Below are 20,077 nucleotides of genomic sequence, written 5' to 3'. Positions count from 1 at the left end.
GGACACACCCCTCCGACTATCAGGTACTATTTAACTCACTAAAACACTAGCAACACAATAGAAGGATAAGGGATTTCCTAGAATTCTACTAGTAAATGTGTCCAAAAACATCTGAATCGCTCCCAATGCAATCGTGGTGGTATCGATACTTCACCAAATTAAGCGAATCACTCCGATTTAAAAAAACAAATGTAAGCGCAGCGCAGCGCTCCTCACCACTCCTGAAATGAGATGTTCTTATTTAAACGGGGATAGCAGCTCCATTCTATGTGTCATACTTCATCATTTTGCCATATTGCCATATTTTTGCTGAAAGGATTTAGTAGAGAACATCGATGATAAAGTTCGCAACTTTTGGTCGCTGATAAAAAAGCCTTGCCTTTACCGGAAGTAGCAGACGATGTGCGCGTGACGTCACGGGTTGTAGGGCTCCTCACATCCTCACATTGTTTGTAATGTGAGCCTCCAGCAGCAAGAGCTATTCGGACTAAGAAAGCGACGATTTCCCCATTAATTTGAGCGAGGATGAAAGGTTCGTGGATGAGGAAATTTAGAGTGAAGGACTAGGGGGAAAAAAAGGCGATTGCATTGGGAGCGATTGGGAGTGAGTATACGATACCAATACTCACCAAGTATCGATACTATCGATACTTGGTATCGATACGCCCAGCCCTAGTCAACAAACCCGTGGACACACCCCTCCGACTATCAGGTACTATTTAACTCACTAAAACACTAGCAACACAATAGAAGGATAAGGGATTTCCTAGAATTCTACTAGTAAATGTGTCCAAAAACATCTGAATCGCTCCCAATGCAATCGTGGTGGTATCGATACTTCACCAAATTAAGCGAATCACTCCGATTCAAAAAAACAAATGTAAGCGCAGCGCAGCGCTCCTCACCACTCCTGAAATGAGATTTTCTTAATAAAACGGGGATAGCAGCTCCATTCTATGTGTCATTCTTCATCATTTCGCGATATTGCCATATTTTTGCTGAAAGGATTTAGTAGAGAACATCCACGATAAAGTTTGCAACTTTTGGTCGCTGATAAAAAAGCCTTGCCTGTACCGGAAGTAGCAGACGATGTGCGCGTGACGTCACGGGTTGTAGGGCTCCTCACATCCTCACATTGTTTGTAATGTGAGCCTCCAGCAGCAAGAGCTATTCGGACCAAGAAAGCGACGATTTCCCCAATAATTTGAGCGAGGATGAAAGGTTCGTGGATGAAGAAATTTAGAGTGAAGGACTAGGGAAAAAAAAGGCGATTGCATTGGGAGCGATTGGGAGTGAGTATACGATACCGATACTCACCAAGTATCGATACTATCGATACTTGGTATCGATACGCCCAGCCCTAGTCAACAAACCCGTGGACACACCCCTCCGACTATCAGGTACTATTTAACTCACTAAAACACTAGCAACACAATAGAAAGATAAGGGATTTCCTAGAATTCTACTAGTAAATGTGTCCAAAAACATCTGAATCGCTCCCAATGCAATCGTGGTGGTATCGATACTTCACCAAATTAAGCGAATCACTCCGATTTAAAAAAACAAATGTAAGCGCAGCGCAGCGCTCCTCACCACTCCTGAAATGAGATTTTCTTAATAAAACGGGGATAGCAGCTCCATTCTATGTGTCATACTTGATCATTTCGCCATATTGCCATATTTTTGCTGAAAGGATTTAGTAGAGAACATCCACGATAAAGTTTGCAACTTTTGGTCGCTGATAAAAAAGCCTTGCCTGTACCGGAAGTAGCAGACGATGTGCGCGTGACGTCACGGGTTGTAGGGCTCCTCACATCCTCACATTGTTTGTAATGTGAGCCTCCAGCAGCAAGAGCTATTCGGACTAAGAAAGCGACGATTTCCCCATTAATTTGAGCGAGGATGAAAGGTTCGTGGATGAGGAAATTTAGAGTGAAGGACTAGGGGAAAAAAAAAGGCGATTGCATTGGGAGCGATTGGGAGTGAGTATACGATACCAATACTCACCAAGTATCGATTCTATCGATACTTGGTATCGATACGCCCAGCCCTAGTCAACAAACCCGTGGACACACCCCTCCGACTATCAGGTACTATCCAACTCACTAAAACACTAGCAACACAATAGAAAGATAAGGGATTTCCTAGAATTCTACTAGTAAATGTGTCCAAAAACATCTGAATCGCTCCCAATGCAATCGTGGTGGTATCGATACTTCACCAAATTAAGCGAATCACTCCGATTAAAAAAAAACAAATGTAAGCGCAGCGCAGCGCTCCTCGCCACTCCTGAAATGAGATTTTCTTAATAAAACGGGGATAGCAGCTCCATTCTATGTGTCATACTTGATCATTTCGCCATATTGCCATATTTTTGCTGAAAGGATTTAGTAGAGAACATCCACGATAAAGTTTGCAACTTTTGGTCGCTGATAAAAAAGCCTTGCCTGTACCGGAAGTAGCAGACGATGTGCGCGTGACGTCACGGGTTGTAGGGCTCCTCACATCTGAATATTGTTTGTAATGTGAGCCTCCAGCAGCAAGAGCTATTCGGACCAAGAAAGCGACGATTTCCCCATTAATTTGAGCGAGAATGAAAGGTTCGTGGATGAGGAAATTTAGAGTGAAGGACTAGGGAAAAAAAAGGCGATTGCATTGGGAGCGATTGGGAGTGAGTATACGATACCAATACTCACCAAGTATCGATACTATCGATACTTGGTATCGATACGCCCAGCCCTAGTCAACAAACCCGTGGACACACCCCTCCGACTATCAGGTACTATTTAACTCACTAAAACACTAGCAACCCCGTCTATCAATTCACATAATGTGTTGATGACTCATACTTTGTGCTTTCTTTAATCCAGTACGGCTGAAAAATAAGCCACCGCGGGGTCAAATAAAGTTGCGAGTGCCAGCACTTTGATGAAGAAGGTCCAAAACACTATTGAACTGGACAAAGAACTTGTCGTAACATACGAATGTGTGTGTGTGTGTGTGACAATCATTGGTACTTTAACTTTAGCTTCACCTTCCACTTCCTTAAATATTCACCGTGCCAGCAACCTGAGGGTTCCAGGTTCGATCCCCACTTCCTCCATCCTAGTCACTGCCGATGTGTCCTTGGGCAAGACACTTTACCTACATGCTCCCAGTGCCACCCACACTGGTTTAAAAAAAAAAAAGTCACTTAAATATTGGGTTTCACTATGTAAAGCTCTTTGAGTCACGAGAATAAAAGCGCTATATAAAAAGTATATTCATTCACTTCAATATCATAACAATAATAATACTGATCTTTGGAGGTATATTGGGATAAACTTCAGCCTCTATTGGATTCCCCGGCCAGGATTGCGTCAAAAAGGGCATCTAGTATAAAAAGTGAGCCAAAACTATTTGTGCTCATCACTCGGTTATTCCCTTTGGGGTCGCGGGGGGCGCTGGAGCCTATCTCAGCTACAATCAGGCGGAAGGCAGTGTACACCCTGGACAAGTCGCCACCTCATCACAGGGCCAACACAGATGGACAGACAACATTCACACACTAGGGACCATTTAGTGTTGCCAATCAACCTATCCCCAGGTGCATGTCTTTGGAAGTTCCCGATGGGAACCCACGCACGGTGGCAGAGGGGTTAGTGCAGGGGTCGGGAACCTTTTTGGCTGAGAGAGCCAAGAAGCCAAATATTTTAAAATGTATTTCCCTAATGAGCCATATAAACACATTTTCAACACTGAACACAACTAAACGCGTGCATTTTTAAGTAAGACCAACATTTCCAGAGTATAATAGGTCTCTTATTCTTTTTAATAACATTGTTATTCTGAAGCCAACTGTGGAGGGGGCGTGGCCTGCGGGCCTGCAGCAAAGCAGGATGTTGCCAGGACCGGCCTTGAAATCAGCGACAGGTGCGTAGAAGGCCCACCTGGGCCTTGTTATCTAATCACCTGTCGCTCTGTTATAAGCAGCAGCCAGGAGGAGAGACAGGGTTGGGGCTGGAGCCAGAGGGCGAATGAGGACGAAAGAGAAAAAGACAATTGCTGGAAAGCAACTGAGAGACTAATTGAAAAAAATATATATATATTTTAACCCTAAAACAGGCTCTCATGTTGGTGCTTGGTGGTCTGAAGAACCCCCAGGAGGGCAAGCCCAACACTAAACAATAATAAATAAATTACTTCTTACCATTAACGCAACTTCTTGAAGATAAAAATGCATGAGAATGTTTTATATTTTGAATGTTATTTTTAACATTATGACTACAAGTGGAATTATTCATTACTCATCGTGTTGAGCAATGTCAGCTCAGATTTATCGCAGAGCCAGATGCAGGCCTCAAAAGAGCCGCATCTGGCTCTAGAGCCATAGGTTTCCTACCCCTGGGTTAGCGCGTCCGCCTCACGATACGAAGGTCCTGAGTAGTCCTGGGTTCAATCCCGTGATCTTTCTATGTGGCGTTTGCCTGTCCTGAATTATGTCTCTGTTTAATTCCTTGCTTCTTGTCTTGTTTAATACATGTCATCAGTGTTTGAACCTGATAAAAAGTTTCTCATGTACCTGTTTGGTGAGACCTGGCTGTCGCCGTCTGTCGTAGTGTGCCGCGAGTCCTGCTCGGAAGTCCCTGCTGCTGAATTCCATAGAGGCTGATGTTGTGTGACAGTTCCGGAGCTGGTTCTGCTTAAAGAAAACCACAAACGGAGAATCATTCAGCAGTCGTAGGGGAGGCTGGAACATCGCCGCTCCTCATCAGACTTGAAACCCGAGGCGAGGGTCACCCCCGTGAACGTATTCAGCAACGTACCACGAGCCTGCCATTAATCACATGTTGATAAGCTTGGAATCAGTGTTGTTTTTATACGCTCGCCCCCCGTTACTTGCAGTGCATTCTTTCTTGCTTTGGAGTCCATATGTCACAACAGTGTCTGTTTAGTGTAGCCAATGATGAGGTTTCCCTCAGCGAGGCCTCCAGCAGATGGTCCTCACATCTTCCTACTTTCCCACTTACATGGCAGCCAACGAGGCAACCAGTCCGTGTTGTTTTTGTCATCTACAAGCTACTAACTTGCAAAGCCAGGCTCACACAATTGACCCTTTACATGATTTTCAATTAGAGAGAGAGATGAGAGGCGTCCCTGCAGTGCAGCTGTCTCCTCCTTTGAACATCTGCCCGTTTCAGGTGGTGGTGGCTTACCCTCGTCCCCCCTTTTTGTGAGGTCGCCCGCTCTGCCCGGGGTTGGGCAGGTGCGAGCCGGGCCCTCTGTCATTAAGCGGCCCAGCTGTGCTGTCACGTCTGGCGGAGAAGTGGGTGCCAGCCATGACCCCCGTCTCAGCTCCCACGCGCAAAGAATGACAGGGCGGGTGAGTCGGGGCCACACATAGAATATCTACGAAGGACAACCATCCCCTCTTTGCAACATGGTTCGCCCACATGCCAGGGCCAAAGTGCGGGATGGACCCCCATCATGCAATGCCAGTCAAAAAAAGACAATAAAAATGGCATGTCCTCCCCTGCTGTGTCCTGCCTGCATGTCCTTTCCAATGTACTTTAAGGACAAACATGATTGATGTTGATCACCTGAGATCAGGCGTGCAAACTCTGTCATGATCCACTCCTCGAATCACGGCATATTCTGGTTTTGGTTCTGTTTTGTTTTTCATATTGTTATTTGACTTCCTTAGTTCCTGGTGGCACTTCTTGTTTTGTTTCGTTTCCATAGTTATGCATTTAGTGTCACCTGTCTCTTGTTTTCCTCCCTATTTAAGCCTGCCTTTGTTTGCCCTTCGACCTCACAGTGAAATTTTTTATTTTTTTATATATTTTTTTGTCCTGTCCAGCTTCTCAGGCAAATCATATAGTTGATGTAGATGCCCATATTGTTGAGATCCGCTTTTTGGATCCTCCACATATTATTGTTTGTGGTTCCATTTTTATTTTCACTCTCCGTCTGATCCTGATTCGGGGGGCGGTATAGCTCGGTTGGTAGAGCGGCCGTGCCAGCAACTTGAGGGTTGCAGGTTCGATCCCCGCTTCCGCCATCCTAGTCACTGCCGTTGTGTCCTTGGGCAAGACACTTTACCCACCTGCTCCCAGTGCCACCCACACTGGTTTAAATGTAAAAATTTGATATTGGGTTTCACTATGTAAAGCCCTTTGAGTCACTAGAGAAAAAGCGCTATATAAATATAATTCACTTCACAATTCACTTCACTCCTATTATTTCCTGTTTAAGTCGGTCACCATGGTAGCTCATTAGTTTCACCTGTTTCTCACGGCCATGCACACCTGTCCTCACTAATCACCTGCCTTATATAAGCCTGCATCTTTTGTTGTTCAGTCTGGGATCCAAATTTCTTTATGCACAACAGTACGTCTGCTTTGCGCTTTTGCTTACATGCAAATTTCAGTATAATTCTCGCCAGCTCTCACGCTGCGCACTTTTATTCAATCTCAGCTCTCATGCTAAATGTTTTGTTTTCCCCTTTGTGTGCCTATGTGCCAGTTTAGTTTACTATTTGTTTATCCTAGCTTTAATGCTGGCGTCTTTTGTTTGCCTTTTCTTAGTTCCAGTATTTTTGTTCTCAAGCACCTTTTGTTAAGTAAATCATTAGTTCATACCTTTTGCTGTGTTCAATTTTCGACGCATCCTCGAGGGAATCGAACCCGGCATCACAATGCCGAACAGGCGTAACACATATCGATACTTCTCTTGTTGCCTTATTTGAATTTGACTTTATTAAATGTATTTATATTATCATTTGGTGCAGCCGGGCCGGAGCAGGAGGGGATAGAAAGAGAAAAAAAGGAAGACAGAGGGGGAAATTGTGGGGATAAGAGGAGGATTAGACAGAGAGACAAAAACAACAGCAGCAAATACAACAATAACAACAACAATAGAACAACACCAGCACATACGATATGTACAAATATGACCGTAAAAGTGATAGCAAATAAGCAGTTAGTGAAATAAATAATGATATAGTAATGACAATGAGCATTTTTACACCAAAACTGGAGCAATACAAATACCAATAGAAAAAGCACTATTGATCATGAACAATACAAATAGTTTACCTCTATTTTCAACAATACAGTTGTTCAAATGCAACAATACGTATACATAATGATAGCTAGAGAGATAATAAAAAAAATAAATGAAACAGCCCTTTGAGACACTAGTGATTTAGGGCTATATAAGTAAACATTGATTGATTGATTGAAATACTAAAACAAAAACAAAAAAAAAAGGAATACCGAAAAATGGAGGAGAAGAGAGAGAGGCAACCTATATTAATCTTGTAGATTGTTGTAGTAACAATGGGTTAAGCTTTGTCAATAGGCCATATGTTACCCAGTTTACCCTAGGGCAACAACGTTGATATATGTTTTGATGAAACGTGATTATGTGCATGAGTGTATGTATGTATATGTACTTGTATATGAACAGAATGTGTATATGTATGTTTGTTTGTACAGTGAATGTATATGTACAGTATATGTATGTTTGTTTGTACAGTGAATGTATATGTACAGTATGTGTATGTTTGTTTGTACAGTGAATGTATATGTACAGTATATGTATGTTTGTTTGTACAGTGAATGTCTATGTACAGTATGTGTATGTTTGTTTGTACAGTGAATGTATATGTACAGTATGTGTATGTTTGTTTGTACAGTGAATGTATATGTACAGTATATGTATGTTTGTTTGTACAGTGAATGTATATGTACAGTATATGTATGTTTGTTTGTACAGTGAATGTATATGTACAGTATGTGTATGTTTGTTTGTACAGTGAATGTATATGTACAGTATATGTATGTTTGTTTGTACAGTGAATGTATATGTACAGTATGTGTATGTTTGTTTGTACAGTGAATGTCTATGTACAGTATGTGTATGTTTGTTTGTACAGTGAATGTATATGTACAGTATGTGTATGTTTGTTTGTACAGTGAATGTATATGTACAGTATGTGTATGTTTGTTTGTACAGTAAATGTATATGTACAGTATGTGAATGTTTGTACCGTGAATGTGCGTGTAGTTGGATGGACTTGGAGTATGTAGGTATGTACTGTATTTGTGTATGTATGTGGGAGCATAGGTGCCTATGTATGCATGTTTGTATGTATGAATAACGGTGTGTGTGTGTGTGTGTGTGAGTATATGTGTGTTTGTACGTACAATATATTTGACCCCCAGTGTGCGCGGGAAAATTGCTTTTCATGCAACAGGTGACGTCGCTATCCCGCATTGTGGTAAATACCTTTTCGTACTCGATTAGCTTCCATGCTATTTGTTTGTTTATTTCCCTAACTCACATGCTAGCGTCTTTTGTTCCTCCTAGCTCACATGCTAGTTCGGTTGGTTTTGTTTGTTAGTGCCTTCGTGCAAGTGTTTTGGTTTCCTTAGTCTGTTTTATAGTGTGTAAATAAATCATCATCCTTACCTTCACGCTGTGTTCCATTCCGCTGCCCCCACGAGAGAACGCAACTTCACCACGATGCCCATCAAACGTTACAAACTCGTTTTCATTGAGGGCCACATCGCAGTTATGGTTGCCGCTTGTAACAGTGGGTAATATATCAATTTAAATGGATGTACAGTATATGATACATTTATACAATTGCCTCTGCATTTGATTTTTAAATATATTTTTTAATGATGCTGTAAAATAAATCTTTAGAAATTACTGTAAAAAACTGGCAGCTCATTTGCTGAAATTTTATCGTAAAATTTGCTGTTTTTCTTTTTTTTTTTTTTTTTTTTACAGAATATTACTGTAAATGCAATGGAAAACCAATCCCACTGGTTTTCACAGTAACATTTGTGCAACAAAGCAGGCAGTTTTGTTTTGTTTTGGTTTTTTTACCAGAAAAAAGTTGTTTTTATTTTGCATTGCTATGTATGGAAAAATTGAAACAAAGTTGTTTTTACGGTAAAACAAAACAAAACTGGCAGCTCATTCAATAGAATTTTACTGTAAAATTTTCAGGTTTTTTTTTTTGTTTTTTTATAGCATATTACTGTAAATGCAATGGAAAACCAATACCGCCGTTTTTTCACAGTGAAATGTGCGCAACAAAGCTGGCAGTTTTTTTTGGGGTTGTTTTTTTTGACCAGAAAATCTATAGTTGTTGTTTTTGTATTGTATTACTATGTATGGAAAAATTGAAACAAAGTTGTTTTTACGGTAAAAAAAACAACTGGCAGCTCATTCGCTAGAATTTTATTGTAAAATTTGCTGTTCTTTTAGTTTTTTTTTTTTTTTTACAGCATTTTACTGTAAATGCAATGGAAAACCAATACCACTGTTTTTTCACGGTACAATTTGTAAAACAAAGCTGGTAGTTTTTTTTTTTTTTTTTTTTTTACCAGAAACTCTATAGTTGTTGTTTTTTATTGCGTAACTTTGTATTGAAAAATGAAAACGAAGTTGTTTTTACGGTAAAAAAAAAAAAAAATGGCAGCTCATTCGCTAGAATTTTACTGTAAAATGTGCTGGTTTTTTTTTTTGGTTTGTTTTTTTTACAGCATATTACTGTAAATGCAATGGATAACCAATACCACTGTTTTTTCACAGTAAAATTTGTGCAACAAAGCTGGCAGTTTTTTTTGTTGTTGTTTTTTTTCAACAGAAAATCTATAGTTGTTTTTGTAGTGTATTGCTATATGTATGGAAACATTGAAACAAAGTTGTTTTTACAGTAAAAAAACAACAACTGGCAACTCATTCGCTAGAATTTTACTGTAAAATTAGCAGTTTTTTTTTTTGTTGTTTTTTTTTTTTACAGCATTTCACTGTAAATGCAATGGAAAACCAATACCACTGTTTTTTCACAGTAAAATGTGTGCAACAAAGCTGGCAGTTTTTGTTTTGTTTTTTTTACCCAAAAAAAGTTTTTTTAATTTTGTATTACTATTTATGGAAACATTTAAACAAAGTTGTTTTTACGGCAAAAAAAACTGGCAGCTCATTCGTTAGAATTTTACTGTAAAATTTGCTTTTTTTTTATTTTTTTATTTTTTTACAGCATTTTAATGTAAATGCAATGGAAAACATGCACCTGGGGATAGGTTGATTGGCAACACTAAATTGGCCCTAGTGTGTGAATGTGAGTGTGAATGTTGTCTGTCTATCTGTGTTAGCCCTGCGATGAGGTGGCGACTTGTCCAGGGTGTACACTGCCTTCCGCCGGATTGTAGCTGAGATAGGCGCCAGCGCCCCCCGCAACCCCGAAAGGGAATAAGCGGTAGAAAATGGATGGATGGATGGAAAACCAATACCACTGTTTTTTCACAGTACAATTCGTGAAACAAAGCTGGTAGTTTGTTTTTTTGTTTTTCCAGAAAATCTATAGTTTTTTTATTGCATAACTTTATATTGAAAAATGAAAACAAAGTTGTTTTTACGGTAAAAAAAAAAGGCAGCTCATTCGCTAGAATTTTACCGTAAAATTGGCAGGTTTTTTTTTACAGCATTTTACTGTAAATGCAATGGAAAACCCTTAGTTGTTGTTTCTTTATTGTGCTACTGTTAATGAGAAAAAATGGAAACAAAGTTATTTTTACGGTAAAAAAAAAAAAAACTGGCACTTTGGTGGCCAAAATTTGATCGTAAATTTTTTTTTTGTCTTTTTTAAAGTGCACAATCAAATAAGTCAAAGCAAATATTTAAGTATATATTTTTGTTTAAACAGAACATGTTTTGGAATATGTGATAGTATCATATATTGTTGCATTATTAGAGAATGTTAAAGTTTGACTTAAATGCTGTTGTTTGCAGTACACATATTTTTTAAATGTCAAAATGTAAAGAACAAATACATTTAGTAAGACAAGAAAAATACTTTATTTAAAACATATTATCAGGCCTTGAGTTTGAAACTGATGCCTCAGCACTCATGGGGAACCCAAGACACACAAATTGAGGGTTTTATGGAACTAACATCACCACCAATTAGTGGCAGAATCATTCTATTAATAGATAATACATGTAGAATACATTCTTAATGAAAACTAAATTTCGAAAATGTTTCAAAATATTTACACTTTTGACGTTGGACTCTGAAATAATATGATGTTTAATTTCCTGCACCCCTATTGTGGATCGTACCATCTCACACCTGCCTGTCTTTTAAACCAATGGCAAACTGCCATTCTGCTTAATCAATGACGTCACTCACAATAACTCCAGTCGACGTAAGTACCACTTTTGACACATTTCACAACCTTTTTAAACCTCACAGCTTTTTAAAAAGTCAATGGCTTAAAAGGCATTTGTGTCCGTGGTCCAACATGAATGTTAGTCAGCTAGCTTGTTACTTAAACATAATTTAACAAGAGCTTGAGACCGTCTATTAACTCATTGCTGTCTTTATGCTGCAACACACCTCCTTTGTCATATTTGTGTACAGTTTAATCAATACGAGAGCAGCTGGGGATGAAATAAAAATGGTGAAAGAAATTCCCAGGAACTTTTATTTATATCCTTTAAAGGCCTACTGAAATGAGATTTTCTTATTTAAACGGGGATAGCAGCTCCATTCTATGTGTCAGACACTATTTACACCAGGGGCGCTCACACTTTTTCTGCAGGCGAGCTACTTTTCAATTGACCAAGTCGAGGAGATTTACCTCATTCCTATTTATAATTTATATTTATTTATTTATGAAAGATACATTTTTGTTAACAAGTTAATGGTGTTTAATGATAATACAAGCATGTTTAACACACATAGAATCCTTTCTTTCATGAAGACAAGAATATAAGTTGGTGTATTACCTGATTCTGATGACTTGCATTGATTGGAATCAGACAGTGGTGATGATAACGTCCGCATTTTCAAATGGAGGAAAAAAAAAAGTCCTCCTTTCTGTCCAATACCACATGAAAGTGGTTGGATTTGGCATCTCATTTGTCCAACTTGCATACTGGTTTTTAAACACTTTGTTATGAGAGTAGCATATGTGTGTGGCCCTTTAATGTCTGGCAGCAGGTGAGTGACGTCAGTGAGTGTGCGGGTGGGCAAGCAAGTGAGGGCGGGGGAGAAATACATTGGCATCAAACTCCTTAGCTTGCTAGCTTTCTGAGACTCTTATTTTGTTAGCACAGGCAGGATGAAACAGGTCTTTTATGGTGAAGACAGGAACTGTGCAGTCGCTCTTTAGAGTTTTGACAGTAGGTACGGAGTCTCTAGAAATAAAATGTGTTTCTCTGCGTCCGCCCTGTTAGTGATTTTTTTCTTAAATATGAGCTCGCAGCAGCCAGCGTCATCTCACAAGATCCTCGGGTGGCGAGAATGTCAAACAACTGACCAAAGTGAAGTCTTGGTATGATTGATGATTGCTCATTTTTATGTCTATTTTTTAATGCCTGGCTTGAGATCGACTGACACACCCTTCGAGATCGACCAGTCGATCGCGATCGACGTAATGCCCACCCCTGATTTACACATTCACCCATTCACACACACATTCACACTCTGATGGCGGGAGCTGCCATGCAAGGCCTTGACAACGACCCATTAGGAGCAAGGTGGAAGTGTCTTGCTCAAGGACACAACGGACATGACTAAGTTGGTAGAAGGTGGGGATCAAACTAGGAACCCTCAGGTTGCAGTCTCCCAACCGCACCACGCCGTTAATTGATAGGGACATTGAACAATATATATATATATATATATATATATATATATACCACAGACCAGATACCACAGACCAGATATAGGTACAAGCTAATTGTCATCTGTCTTTAGCAATTAAAAATATCCATCCACGATCCATTCATTTTTTACAGCTTGTCCCTTTCGGGGTTGCGGGGGGCTGCTGAAGCCTATCTCAGCTGCATTCGGGCAGAAGGCTGAATATAAATAGCTTGTGAGTCCGAGGAATTTGTCTGACTTTCAGGGTTTGCACACACACAAACAAACTAAAAACTAAAAGGAGTCAGGCTACCTTCAAACTGCTGGGCATGATGCCAAATTCAGATTTTTTTGTTCAAATGGATCTTTTTATGTGGTCTTTCAAATTACTAAAACATATGCAACCTCTACGTCTAATATAAATGTGCGCTCAAAAGAAATTGTGCGATTAATCCGCATTTAAACATGATAAATGCAGTAATGTGATTAATCACATGCGTTCAAGCCATATTATATGCACAACTTAGGTCAGTGGTTCTTAACCTGGGTTTGATCGAACCCTAGGAGTTCGATGAGTCGGCCTCAGGGGTTCGGCAGAGCCAGAGCTTACATCGCTGAGGTCAAGACACAACCGACTCATTGTGTAAAAAAAAACTTCTCCCTATGTGCGTAATACCCCCAATCATTGTAACTTTGCGTCGGATGAAAAGAGCACAGCTCCTTTCAACACTCTCAGCACAGTCTACAGAGGCACTATAGACCAACTGCATCTCTGTCTGGACTGGAGCCTGCAGTGTCTCAGACTGGAAGTCTCTGCAGAGAGTAGTGAGGACGGCAGGAAAGATCACCAGGACTCCTCTCCCTCCAGGAGATCGCAAAAAGCCGCTGCCTGACCAGGGCTCAGAAAATCTTTAGAGACTCCTCCCATCCCCACCAAGCACTGTTTTCACTGCCGGACTCTCGAAAGAGGTTCCGCAGCCTCTGTAGCAGAACCTCCAGGTTCTGTAACAGCTTCTTCCCTCAGGCCATAAGACTCTTGAACGCATCATAATAATACCCTCAATTCCCCCCAAAAACGGATTAACTCGCTAGAATATAAATAGAATATAACATACATCCATAAATCTGGATGCATATGCAAAAGTGCAATATATTTATATGTACTGTAATCTATTTATTTGTATCTGCACCTTATTGCTCTTTTATCTTACACTACAAGGACCTAAGGCAGGGGTCCGGAACCTTTTTGGCTGAGAGAGCCATGAAAGCCAAATATTATCAAATGTACTTCTGTGAGAGCCATATCATATTTTTTAACACTGAATACAACTAAATGCGTGCATTTTTAAGTAAAACCAACATCTTAAGAGTATAGTAAGTATCTTCTTCTTTTTAATAACATTTCTTATTCTGAAGCTATTTTGTGTTTTTCAATAATGCATAAAATAGTTAAATAATAAATAAATGGGTTGTACTTGTATAGCGCTTTTCTACCTCAAAGGTACTCAAAGCGCTTTGACACTACTTCCACATTTACCCATTCACACACACATTCACACACTGATGGAGGGAGCTGCCATGCAAGGCGCTAACCAGCACCCATCAGGAGCAAGGGTGAAGTGTCTTGCTCAGGACACAACGGACGTGACGAGGTTGATACTAGGTGGGGATTGAACCAGGGACCCTTGGGTGGCACACGGCCACTCTTCCACTGCGCCACACCGTCCCATTAATGCGACTTCTTGAACAGGTGCGGTAGAAAAACGGATGGATGGATTAAAATGCATGAGAATGTTTTATATTTTGAACGTCATTTTCAACACTGTGATTGCCAGCGGAATTATTCATTATTAATCGCTGTGTTTCTCAACCACTGTGCCGTGGCACACTAGTGTGCCGTGAGATACAATCTGGTGTGCCGTGGGAGATGATCTAATTTCATCTAATTGGGTTAAAAATATTTTTTGCAAGCCTGTAACTATAATTAAAAAATGTGCTGTTATTGAGTGTCTGTGCTGTCCAGAGCACAGCAGAGTAGCCGTGTAATACTCTTCCATATCAGTAGGTGGCAGTAGGGAGCTAATTGCTTTGTAGATATGGGAAACATGGTATGTCGTGATCATAATATGCGGGAGGCAGCGTTTAGGTAACAATGTATCCAACACTTAAACCAAAAATAAACAAAAGGAGAGTGCCGTTAAGAAAAGGCATTGAAGCAAAACAAAACTAAAACTGAACTGGCTGCAAAGTAAATAAAAACAGAATGCTAGACGACAGCAAAGACTTACAGCGTGTGGAGCAGACGGCGTCCACAAAGTACATCCGTACATGGCATGACAATCAACAACGTCCCCACAAAGAACGAGTGCGTCCGCACAACTTAAATACCGGTAGTCTTGATTGCGAAAACAAAGAAATGTGCGGGGAATAACATTCAAGGAAGATATGAAACTGTTACAGGGAAATACCAACAAAAAAGGAAAAGCCAACAAAATAGGAGCGCAAGTCACAGGAAAACACCAGAAAACTCAAACTAAGTTATGGCGTGATGTGACAGCTGGTGACAGTACACCTACGTTGAGACAAGAGCTATAGTGATGCATGTATGGTTATGGTTTGAATTCATATCCGACAATTGCAAAAACTACTTCTTATTGTCAGTATCAGCTACTGAATTTCATCTTTTTAAGTTTTCTGCTGGTGGTTTGCCTCTGCATTTTTTCAATTAAAAAAATGTGGCTTGGCTCAGAAAAGTTTGGAAAACACTGACTTATCGTGTTAAGCAACGACAGCTAAGATTTATCTGAGAGCCAGATGCAGTCATCAAAAGAGCCACATCTGGCTCTGGAGCCATAGGTTCCCTACCCCTGACCTAATGCAACAACATTTCGTTTTTATCTTTACTGTAGAGTTCACATTTGAATGACAATAGAAGGAAGTCTAATCTAACTCATTTTCCATCTGATTTGCAGGTGTGCAAATTGTGTTGGTTTTTGTTCTTTGAACAAGGTGAGGTTCATGCACGGTTCATTTTTGTGCACCAGTAAAAAAAAACATAACTTTGTCTTGAATTTGAAAAAAAACAACAAGGGTTCGGTGTATGCGCATATGAAAGAGGTGGGGTTCGGTACCTCCAACAAGGTTAAGAACCACAGACTTAGATATAACATGTGCCTTGCTGCCTGTGACACCTTATTGTATTACTGCAGACATCAGCAACTCTGCTCACAAAATTGATTGTGACGTTAAAGGCCTACTGAAATGAGATTGTCTTATTTAAACGGGGATAGCAGGTCCATTCTATGTGTCATACTTCATCATTTTGTGATATTGCCATATTTTTGCTGAAAGGATTTAGTAGAGAACATCCACGATAAAGTTTGCAACTTTTGGTCGCTAATAATAAAAGCCTTGACTTTATCGAAAGTAGCAGACGATGTGCGCGTGATGTCACGGGTGTGAGGGTTCCTCACATCCTCACATTGTTTACAATCATGGCCACCAGCAGTAAGAGCAATTCGGACGGAGAAAGCGACAATTTCCCCATTAATTTGAGCGACGATGAAAGATTTGTGGATGCGGATATTGATAGTGAAGGACTAGAAAAAGAAAAAAGAAAAAGCGATGGCTCCGGGCAGCGGCAGTGTGAGCGTTTCAGATGTAATTAGACACATTTACTAGGATAATTCTGGAAGATCCTTTATCTGCTTATTGTTTTAATAGTGTTTTAGTGAGATTGTAAAGACATACCTGAAAGTCAGATGGCTGCGGTGAACACGCCAGTGTCTCAAAGAGAAGCCGAGGAGCCAAGCTCACAGCTGCGTTTTTTGACAGCTACTGCAGGAGGAAGTCCCATAATCCACTGATGTCTCCGGTAAGACTGAATATCACAATTTTCCCATCTAAAAACATGCTAGTTGACGTAGAGAAACATGTTCGCTTGACCGCTCTGTGTTAATGCTTCATAACAAACAAACAAACAAACAAACACCGGCTGTGTTTCGGTGCTAAAAACAGCTGCAATCCACCGCTTTCCACCAACAGCATTATTCTTTATAGTCTCCATTATTAATTGAACAAATTGCAAAAGATTCAGCAACACAGATGTCCAAAATACTGTGTAATTATGCGATGAAAAGAGACGAGTTTTAGCCGTAAGTGGTGCTGAGCTAATATGTCCGCTACAACAAACAAGCGTCATCATTCCGCGACGTTTTCAACAAGAAACTCCCCGGGAATTTTAAAATTGTAATTTAGTAAACTAAAAAGGCCGTATTGGCATGTGTTGCAATGTTAATATTTCATCATTGATATATAAACTATCAGACTACGTGGTCGCTAGTAGTGGCTTTCAGTAGGCCTTTAAAATGTTAAAGGGGAACATTATCAGCAGACCTATGTAAGCGTCAATATATACCTTGATGGTGCAGAAAAAAGACCATCTATTTTTTTAACCGATTTCCGAACTCTAAATGGGTGAATTTTGGCTAATTAAACGCCTTTCTGTTTATCGTGCTAGAGGCGATGACGTCAGAATGTGACTTCGCCGAGGTAACACACCCGCCATTTTCATTTTCTACACATTACACACACCTGGTCTCAGCTCTGTTATTTTCCGTTTTTTTGACTATTTTTTGGAACCTTGGAGACATCATGCCTCGACGGTGTGTTGTCGGAGGGTGTAACAACACTAACAGGGAGGGATTCAAGTTGCACCACTGGCCCCAAGATGCCAAAGTGTCTGCCGCCAGACCACCATTGAATGTGCCAGAGTGTCTCCACATTTTACCGGCGGTGCTAAAGCAGACATGACACAGAGATGTATGGATAACCTGCAGATGCATTTGCAACTATATTACGTTTCCTTCCACCCACATTTAATGCGAAACAAACACTTACCAATCGACGGATTTAAGTTGCTCCAGTGTCAAAAGATGCGAAAGTCCTGATCGTTTGGTCCGCACATTTTACCGGCGATGCTAACGCAGCTATTCGGCCATGCTATGGCTATGAATAGCGTCAATAGCTATTCGCTCAATAGCTTCAGTTTCTTCTTCAATACTTTCATACTCCAACCATCTGTTTCAATACATGCGTAATCTGTTGAATGGCTTAAGTCGCTGAAATCCGAGTTTGAATCCGAGCTAATGTCGCTATATCTTGCTGTGGTATTCCCATTGTTTGTTTACATTGGCAGCACTGTGTGACGTCACAGGGAAATGGATAGTGGTTTGGAAGATAGCGAAAATAAGGCACTTTAAAGCTTTATTTAGGGATATTCCGGGACCGGTAAAATTTTGAAAAAAGCTTCAAAGAATACAAGCCACTGGGAACTGATTTTATTGTTTTTAACCCTTTTCAAATTGTGATAATGTTCCCCTTTAAGGTTTAACTGTAAAAATCACTTTTTGGTACTCACACTGGGCTCCTAAACCTGCTTAGACCTGTAACACGTCAGCATTTTGGTCGTTTTTTTTAGTTATTTGATGTTGCTGCTGCAAAAGTCCTAGACTTACCTTTATATACACACACACACACACACACACACACATCTGGCATCATTGGCGGCGCGCCTTAATCCACCGACACCTTCCAGCGTCCCTGGTGGCCTTTGTCACAGAAGAAAGAGAATGATCAATATCCCGGTTAAACTCTGCGTTCAAAGCCGATGGCGGGGGCCCTCGTGCTTTTAATGAATCCCCTTTTCATTCTGCACAAGTTTTTTTCAGAACATCAAACAATAAATTGGCCGCGGCGGCACCGTAAAATATTTAGATCTATTGACTGTGTTTAAAAAATGTAGAGGGCAAGAAGCTCCAGCAGTTTGATGCTGATGCCTTGTGAGCGCTTTAATCTGTCCGAGTGCTTGTTTTAAAAAAAAAAATAAAAAAAGGCCAGGTTTCTCCCAAAAAAATAGGCCTTAAGAATGTTCTCCAAAATCCAGTAGGTATTTCTTAAAAGTTGTGTACACGCACAAAGGATGTAGACCAAACAGTGGTCCGGGTGCCACTACTGGTACGCTAAAGAATCACTTGGTTAAAATAGTGTTTTGTTTTCCTATATTTAAACACAGTTACTGTTCAATCTGTGTCTAATGTTACAGTGGCCAAACATATTGAATGTACTTGTTAAATACAATTTCTGACTTGTTTTTACTTAGGCCTACTACGCTACTGCATTTTAATGTTGGCCATTATTATCATTTTTTTTTAAAAAGTATTAGTCATTCCCACCAATAAATACACAATAATATCATAATACAATTCCAATTCCAAACCAGCAACATTCAGAATAGCAATTGAGAGGACACACAAACATGAGTATAGTCAAACAAAAATGAATAATATCAACAACGGCATCAATATTAATAAGAATTCCAACGTAGCAGTGATTAGAAATCCCCCATTTTCATCATCACAGCCATTTATAAAAAATAAAAAAAATACATTTAAAACAGTGACTTACACTTGCATCACATCTCATAAGCTTGACAACACTTTGTGTCCAATGTTTTCCACAAAGATAAAATAAGTCAGATTTTAGGTTCATTTAATAGTTAAATCCAATTGTTGGTCATTATGATGGTTCTTGGAAAGCCAAGTTTTGTCTGAGGTGTTACTTAGTGAAAACAGTTTAAAAACCACTGATCTATAGCAGTGGTTCTCAACCTTTTTTCAGTGATGTACCCCCTTTTAACATTTTTTAATTCAAGTACCCCCTAATCAGAGCAAAGCATTTTTGGTTTGGTTGAAAAAAAGAGCTAAAAAAGTAAAATACAGCACTATGTCATCAGTTTTTGATCAATTAAATTGCATAACAGTGCAAAATATTGCTCATTTGTAGTGGTCTTTCTTCAACTACTTGGAAAAAAGATATAAAAGTCACTAAAAACTTGTTGAAAAATAAACAAGTGATTCAATTATAAATAAAGATTTCTCCACATAGAAGTAATCATCAACTTAAAGTGCCCTCTTTGGGGATTGTAATAGAGATCCATCTGGATTCATCAACTTCCTTCTAAACATTTCTTCACAAAAAAATACATCTTTAACATCAATATTTATGGAACATGTCCACAAAAAAATCTAGCTGTCAACACTGAATATTGCATTGTTGTATTTCTTTTCACACTTTATGAACTTACATTCATATTTTGTTGAAGTATTATTCAAAAAATATATTTATAAAGGATTTTTGAATTGTTGCTATTTTTAGAATATTTTTGAAAAATCTCCCGTACCCCTTGGCATACCTTCAAGTACCCCCATTTGAGAACCACTGATCTACAGTGTTCTTGGTACCAAAGCATTCACAGATAAGGGTTTACAAATATGGCTCAAGGGTCCTTTGTCATTCTCTTTTTTTATTGTTAATCTTTTTTTTCTTTTCTTCCTGAAATACATTTTATCGATTGGCATTTCTTGACAA

General features: G+C 39.6%; 1 protein-coding gene and 1 long non-coding RNA gene across 7 annotated transcripts in view; one reads left to right on the top strand and one right to left on the bottom strand.

Moving 5' to 3' along the window:
* Positions 1–20,077, bottom strand: part of psip1a (PC4 and SFRS1 interacting protein 1a) — a 594,174-nt gene that overhangs the window by 390,229 nt on the left and 183,868 nt on the right. The window lies entirely within an intron of this gene.
* Positions 11,170–20,077, top strand: part of LOC133538555 (uncharacterized) — a 173,989-nt gene continuing 165,081 nt past the window's right edge. For all 4 annotated transcript variants that reach the window (XR_009803034.1, XR_009803037.1, XR_009803036.1 and 1 more), the window contains exon 1: positions 11,170–11,207. This is a non-coding gene — a long non-coding RNA (uncharacterized LOC133538555). The remainder of the gene's footprint in view (positions 11,208–20,077) is intronic.

This window comes from Nerophis ophidion, linkage group LG20 (genome assembly GCF_033978795.1).
Source record: "Nerophis ophidion isolate RoL-2023_Sa linkage group LG20, RoL_Noph_v1.0, whole genome shotgun sequence".
NCBI lineage: Eukaryota > Metazoa > Chordata > Actinopteri > Syngnathiformes > Syngnathidae > Nerophis > Nerophis ophidion.
Note: the sequence above shows the minus strand (reverse complement) of the source record. Positions and strands in the feature narration are given on the sequence as shown.